The sequence below is a fragment of the Scardinius erythrophthalmus genome, assembly GCF_964197995.2.
Source record: "Scardinius erythrophthalmus genome assembly, chromosome: 4".
Taxonomy (NCBI): Eukaryota; Metazoa; Chordata; class Actinopteri; order Cypriniformes; family Leuciscidae; genus Scardinius; species Scardinius erythrophthalmus.
In genome coordinates this window covers 48,951,801-48,959,722 of record NC_138224.1, presented here as the reverse complement: position 1 = coordinate 48,959,722, position 7,922 = coordinate 48,951,801, and positions in this window count along the sequence as shown.

Genomic DNA, 7,922 nt, shown 5'->3' with positions numbered 1-7,922 from the left:
TGCATGAGTCACGTGGACCTATTTTATGGTGATTTTTCATTCCTTTTACAGTTTGTTTAAAAAAATATCTGTTAAATTTCACTACATGGAAAGAACAAATCAGAACATTCTTCCAAATAGGGGTCGGCGATATGCCAAAAATATCATATCACGATTTTTTTTCCGGAAAATCACAATTCACGATTTTATCACATTGCTTTTTTATGTTGGTTTTACTATTTTGTGACTGAGCATTATAGCCAAACTAAACTAATGTCCATATTTTAAAAACAAAGCCTTAGGTAACAAAATATAAAATAAAAAAGAATGGCAGACAGGGGCGAAGATAAAAAAAAAATTGTCATTATTTTCTTTGTTATTAAATATTAGGATCACATACACATACACAACTTAATATACAAATTAAATAAACAGTGATTTATGTTTTCAGCTACAGTAGTTGTATTAAACAGTAGCATTGAAGAAAGTAATTAAATGAACAAATATGAAAATAAAACAAAACATAGACTTCACTGTAGAAATTATACATTTATACTTATTAAAGCTACTATTAAAGTTATCAGTCAAGAGCAGTGAGTGATTTTCTCTTTGCATTTTGTTTTATTAACATTAAAGGGATAGTTCTCCTAAAAATTCAAATTGTCATAATTTACTCTCTCAAGTTGTTTTAAACTCGAATAAGTTTCTTTCTTCTGTTGAAAATAAAAGTTATTTGGAAGAATGTGGGTAACCAAACAGTTGATGTACCCCAGTGACTTCCATAGTATATGTTTCTCCTATGGAAGTCAATGGGGACCAGCTACTGTTTGGATACCCACATTCTTCAAAATATTAATATTAGAAAATACTAGAAGGAAATTAATACAGTTTTGGAACAACATTAACATTAGTAAATAATGAGAATTTTTATTTTTGGGTGAACTATCCCTTTAAGGACAAGTGGCAGCGTGTTTACTATTACTACTGTCTCTTTAAGAGCTGCGCGCACAACGCGTCTAATAGAGAGCCTAAGTCCCTCCCCTTCCGGTAGACCACCATGGGACCTTACTTCGGAAAAATATTGTATGGTAGTCAATGGCGCGAGACAACAAATATGTTGATCTCGTTTGAATTGTGCCCTGAATTACACATATGATGTTTATCAATTTAAAAGATACATTTTAAAGTCAAGAAAGTCGCAGTTTGATGTAAAACTGTTGAGGTATAAGACTGTGAAAATACGTAATTACAGAGACTACAAACCCAAAAGGCGCACATGTGACGTCATACCTTTTCTCTCAATGAATGAAGCTAACTTTACTGAAGCTAACGTCTGACATTTTTTCTATAGTCTTACCTTATAATCGTAACGTTACGCCGTCATGCCTGAGTGTTTTGAGCCAGAATACACACATACGAGCAACGGATCTTGTGACGTACATAGTGCGAGACGAGAGATGTAGTTCATTGAGCGATTTTCACATTAACCTAAATGTTACTCTTCTGTTTTATGACAAACTGCGACTTTCTTGACTTTCATAATTATCTTTTAAATTGACAAACATCATATGTGTAATTCAGGGCACAGATCAGACGGAATAAAAAGATAAGTTGTCTCTCGCCATTGACTACCATACATATTTTTTCCGAAGTAAGGTCCCATGAGCCGGAAGCGGAGGGGAGGGACTTAGGCTCTCTATATACACGCATTTGACAAACAGATTTTCTCTCAATTTTCTTAAGGTTGCTTTCACTTTAGACATAACCGACTTTGTTTATGTAAACCTTGTGTGTATTTGACAGTATTAGCACAATAAGACTCGAAAGATAACTTAAGCTGCGGTCACACTGCAGGGCTTTATGCTCAATTCCGATTTTTTTTAAAAATTAGATTTTTTTGCAAGGCCGTTCACATTTCCAATTAAATGCGACCTTTTGTGATCTCCTGTGTGAACGTGAAATGACCCAGAAGTGACCCGCATGCGCAGAAGAGTACTCAACGGTCAACGACGTCACTTGTTGTTTGCGGAAGTAGCTAAACATGGATGTCAACAGTGGAGCTCGTTTAGCGATATTAAAGTTATTAAAGTTATTTTCCCAACGGAGCCAGCATAAATGTTTATCTTCTCATTCCCGCCCTCTTCAACGCAGAATTATGACGTTTGTCGCGTATCAATGACGTGCAGGTCGGATACATGCGACCTGGCCGTTCAGACTGAACTTGGGCCAATTGAAAAATTTAGATGTTATCGGTCACTTGAAATTTTTGATTTGGGAGGGTTAGAATTTTTTTACAGTGAAGGACAAATAAATTACTCACTGCTCTTGACTAAATAGGCTACCTTTTTTAACTTTACAAAAAGATCCATCTATATTTAATTTATACAGTAATGAATATGTTGCATTAAATGTGCATTAAATGTATATATGATGAACTAATTAAGTTTTAATTTAAATAAACAACTAATATGATTGATTTTCTTTTGGTTTCTCTACCAATACATTTAAAAATTACAAAGGCATTAACTAAAAATTAATTGAAAATTAGAAATACAGGTATCGGTATCGGCGAGTACCAAAAATGAAAGTATCGGTATCGGACTCGGTCTGGAAAAAGTGGTATAGGTGCATCCCTACTGTGTGATACAGTAGGGGAGAGCGGGGTATGTTGTCACACTTTTCACACTGTCTAACATTTACTGAGCACCATACATCAAAATGGTTTAAATCTCACACCAAATGAAAGAAGGAAGTCTTGGGCACATATGTTGTATTCATAACATCTTCATATCTTATCTCATTACGGAGCTGTAGAGTTGTAGAGGGCGGGTAAGTTGTCACACTAGATTATCTAAAAATAAAAACACAGCTACTTAATTGTGAATATTGATTTTCATTTTTAAACTCAAACCAGAACTGGAAATATAAACATCCGTGCCTGGAGAATCTGGAAAAACAATTATTTCAATCCAAATAATGCACATTTCAATTAAAGGGGACATATCATGCTAAATCCACTTTTTTAGCCCTTAAATGCATTTTGTTGTATATTTGGAGTGTTTAGGAGTACAGAAAAGTTGAAATTATTCTCTTCAGGTGCTTCGTTGATATCTTTATATTCTGTTTTGGTCATATTTTTCAACCTGTTCCGATTTTTCTGTTATCTATGACGTTTTGTGAACTATTACGTCACAGTATTTGCAGCGGATCTGCCAAATAAGGACATTGACTTCCAGCCCAACACTTCAAGCAATCCGCCATTTTTATTTCTCGCTGTAATTTTGTAGTCCAAGCTAAAAGATGCAGAAGTTACGAGAGGGTAAGTTCAAATGTTCGGTTGTTGGATGTAGTAACCCACACGCTTCATTACGCCGTCTAATGTAGATGAACTGCCGCGCTTGTGACAGGGCAAATGTTTAACTGAAAGAACGAGCAGAGAGAGAGAGACCCGGTCGCGCGCGCTCTCTCTCTCTTCCGAGCCAGGCGAAAGTGTAAACAAGACACCGTCTCCAAACTAGACGCTGTCTTGCTCTCTCTCCCTCGCACATATTAATCAAAATAAATCGACACGGTGGTAAAAGGTCGGAAGACCAAAGTTTCATGTGTAAATACAGCAACACACCATTGCGATACATCCATATAAAGACGTTGTTCTGCAGGTTCGTCGTCTTCATTTTCATCTCGCTCCGGCTCCGACTCTGGCTCGAACATGTAAGGCTGGCTGGACAAGTCTTCCGTTGTTGACATTTTGTTAATAACGTGTGAATAAAAAGTTTCTGTGCCGCTAGATAATCGTATCTCTGCTATCAAACTACAAAAATGGCCGAACGGGGTGGAGTTGAACCGAGTGTCACCTCTGCATCCTGGAGAGGGGGGCGGGGTATGAAGTGTCTCAATTGTATTTAAAGAGACCGCACCAAAACGAGTTGCTCTCAGACGCACATCAGAAAAGGGGTAGAAAAGGGGCCTGTGGAGCTATAATAATGAGGAATTCAGACCCAAGCATTGCAGTTCCGCTTTATATAGACTACAAATGTATGATTTATATGTAAAAAGGAACGCCTGGCAGGGCAGGGTTGGTGCTGGAGCCTGGCAGGGCAGGGTTGGTGCTGGTTAGGCTCATTTCTGCCTAATAGACAGCCTAGTCAGCTCATCATTTTTTATTGCATCCCTCATATACCCTGGTAATCCAAAGTTCTCGCGAGAGCACAAGTTGAATTTGCTCAGCGAGTTACTCTGGTGTCGAGTAATGATGCTCATTACATATGCCCCTCGAGCTGCACCAATCACATCGGGTTATCTGATATAGGCAGGTCAGAGGCGAGATGACGACAGCGCTGTGATGTCGAAGTCATTAGTAAACATTGCAGGATGGCTATGGATGAACACAGTTGTTTGAAACGGCTTTGGCCGCTATAATAAACGAGTTAGACTTGGCTTTTTATCTAAAACAGGAACAGAAGACGGCGCTCGAATCCTTCCTTTGCAAGAAGGATGTTTTTGCTGTTTTGCCGACCGGATACGGTAAAAGTCTAATCTACCAGTTAGCTCCGCTGGTAGCTAAGCTTATGGGGTTTATTGTTGTGATTGGTCGTAGTGTTATCCAATTACGTGCAGTGAGATTTTCAAATGCATGCTTCGTGCCGCCCCTCGAGCTGGCCGATTTTCATTAGTCCACGCCAGACCATTAATCTTTTAGATTTAGGTCTGGATTTCCAGGCTATCCCTCATAGCTTTTGGTTTACTATTGAAGCCTTTACTCCTGTCAGAAGGCTCAATGCGACTGCCGACTTTGTTTGCGTGCAGATTAATTTCCGCCTATTAGACAGCCTAGTCAGCTTATCGTTTTATTTTGGTATTGCATCACTCATAGCTCTTAAACGTTTAAAATAGAGTTTAGGAAGATGTAACCACAATAATTAGCTTTGATTAGCTCTTAAAGCCTTGTCTCTTGTCAAAAGGCTCAACGCGACCGCAGACTTCTTATTCTTATCTTCTTATCACTCTTATCAATGACAGCGTAACCTCGTATCTCCCTGCTCCCAAGTCATAAATCTTATATCTCCGATTAAACATGATTTTGGGGAAATGTTGTGTTAATGTTGGTACACAACAGTATATGATAGCAATATAAGGAATAATACCAACTTTAACGATACAATGTTTAATAACTCAAAAAATATGCAGTTTTTTTAATTTCCTGAAAAATAATGGTTTTGGAGATGCGAGGATTCCGCCCGACAGCGACGATATATATAACTATCAGTTAGCGTCAACATTTCTTAACTCTTGGAGTGTTTGGCATGGTAATGGGTATGACATCATCTATCAAAAATGTGTTCTTAGAATGTTCGCTAACATTCCCATTAAGTTATGAAGACGTTATTTCTGAATGTTTGTTAACATTCAAAAAACATTCTAAGGATTTTTCATAAAAATTATTCTCACAATGTTTTATGCAAACATTCCAAAAACATTCAGTAAATATTAATCACGTAAAGACATTCCGAGAATGCTGTTCTAAGAACGTTTTCTCTCAATGTTATGTTCGTCAAGGAAAAATAGCATAGTAAGGATGTTCCATGAACGTTGTTCTTGCAATGTTTTCTCATAGAGTGTGACTCTAGCCGCGTTTCCATTACCCTTCAAATTGCGCGAATTGAAAATATGCCCAATGGAAACACGTCAATTTCGCAAAAACACCCATTTATCGCAAAAATGTTTTTACACTCGCATGAGGAGGTTTTTCAGGCAATTCGAAAAAGAAATATTTCGCAAAACTGCTATGGAAAAGGTTTTTGCACATTTACAGGTCATCTGACGTAGATGATGCAGTATGTTTGGACAGAATACAAGATACGAGTTCTTTATTAAATTTATATAAGACAAAATAATTACAGGAATATTCTAAACCTCAAATAAATGCCACAATCAAGACCTCGAAGCAGGTATGAGGGAGAAACACCCAGAAACACCTCATATGTGCCGCTCACAAGTATAATAAGGGTCGTTCCTTACCATTAATGCTTGGAAAACACACACATCTCCTTCAAGTAAGGGTTAATGCCCGACGAGGTGTTCATTATTAGGTTTTAATGGACGCCGGCGAGGCGTTAACCGTCCGACGCGCAGCGGTTGCCTCCGCCGAAGTCCATTAAAACCTGATAATGGACACCTCGAAGGGCATTAACCCGCTTATACCATGGTTACTTACGAAAGAAATAAATATTTAATCAATTAATAATACTTTAATGTGTTTTAGAGTAAAAATCGTGAGGGTTTTTATTTATTAAGTCGAGCGCACTATTTAATATCTACCGTATACAGGCGTTGCCAAGCAACGTGGCCACAGCGACCCGACCGCAGCAGTTGATCAGTGAGTTTGAGCCAGCGCAATCATTTAGAACTGTCATCAGGCAAATTGACGGGACGCCTTTCCTAGGTGTCCATTATCACTTTTTAACGGACACCCTGCAGCCAATCAGAATCGAGTATTCACCCAGACCATGGTATAATTAATAATAATGGCTAGTGCAGTGGCTGGGATATACATAATCCTACCAATGTCCGTTGCCATGGTTTTTGGAATGATTTTACTTATCGCGAGAGGAAAAAATGTAGTTTTAGTTGCATAACATCGGTTAATGTAAACGCCGTCATTTCGCAATAGTTTTTTGTCGACATTTAGAAGAAAAAGAAAAGAAAAGAAAAATCGCAAAAGTTTTGCGCAAATCTGTAATGGAAACGCGCCTTCTGACACTGCGTGCATCTGAAATCTACCCGCACTCGTTCAGCATTTAATTATTTTTTTAAATCGCTTTTAGAAAATTCCCCGCAATTTCCGTGTTTTCAATGTTATATGCTAGGGGGCGCTATGACACATCTTCTGAAGAGTACAGAATATCCAGATCAAAACAAAGCTGAAGATGATGCAGAAACAAGTGCGATATCATTTGTAATCATAGCGTATGTAAAATAATGTGAACGTCAACATTTAACAGTATCAATCAAAACAATCGCAATGTTACTGAATGAAATGTCGATCCAGGACGAGCTATAGGACCCTGAAGCTTTGGGGGTGTTGATGGACTCGATGCGCTCCATCTATGTTTTGATCATCGTTCTGAATCTTATCTGGATGTAGTCTTTGACAAAAAAAATATTTTCTCAGCTTTTTTTATGAAACTTAACATAAACCGCTTGATGCTGCTGCATAAACACAATCATGTATTCGCTGCTGCTTATGCTTTACTCCTGCCTGACGCTTGCTTCTAAAACGTGTACTCTTGCTCATTTAAAGATTGAAAGGCAGACCACACAATAATACACAGTAATAAGGAGTAAAAGAATGTTCACTCATCTTAGATGTTCAATTTCAAATGCTGTGCCATCTAGAGTTTCATGACAGAAATTTGGAGTTTCAAACCATGTTCTCAGCTAAAAACTCACTTTCAGACACCAGCGAGTGCGATCTGATCACAGTATGAGGCAGAAATATATTATAAGCAGGTTTGGGGAGTAACTGTAAAATAACTGCAAAATATGAGTAACTGAATTTCATTACAGTTATATTTTAAAGGGGTGGTAATCTAATTACAGTTACATCCAAAAACTATTTTAGATTACCAGAGTGATTACTTTGAATTTGAATCCCATTTATTTAAACATTAATGTAAACTGTAACAGGCAATATGGAAGTAAAGCAATGCCAAATGTTTTTGAAACAAAAAAAGCTTGTTGAATTGCACTAACTGAAATATATATATATATATTGCATTAACCATGTTTGCATTTTAATGCATTGTATTTTTTTGGTTTGAAATTGTTTTTTTTTTTATATTTAAGTTATGAATATTGCAATTCAAAACAGTTCACACACACATTTTCATTATTCAAAATTCAATAATCCATATTCTCCTTTCAGATTTCACTTCCAAAATGTT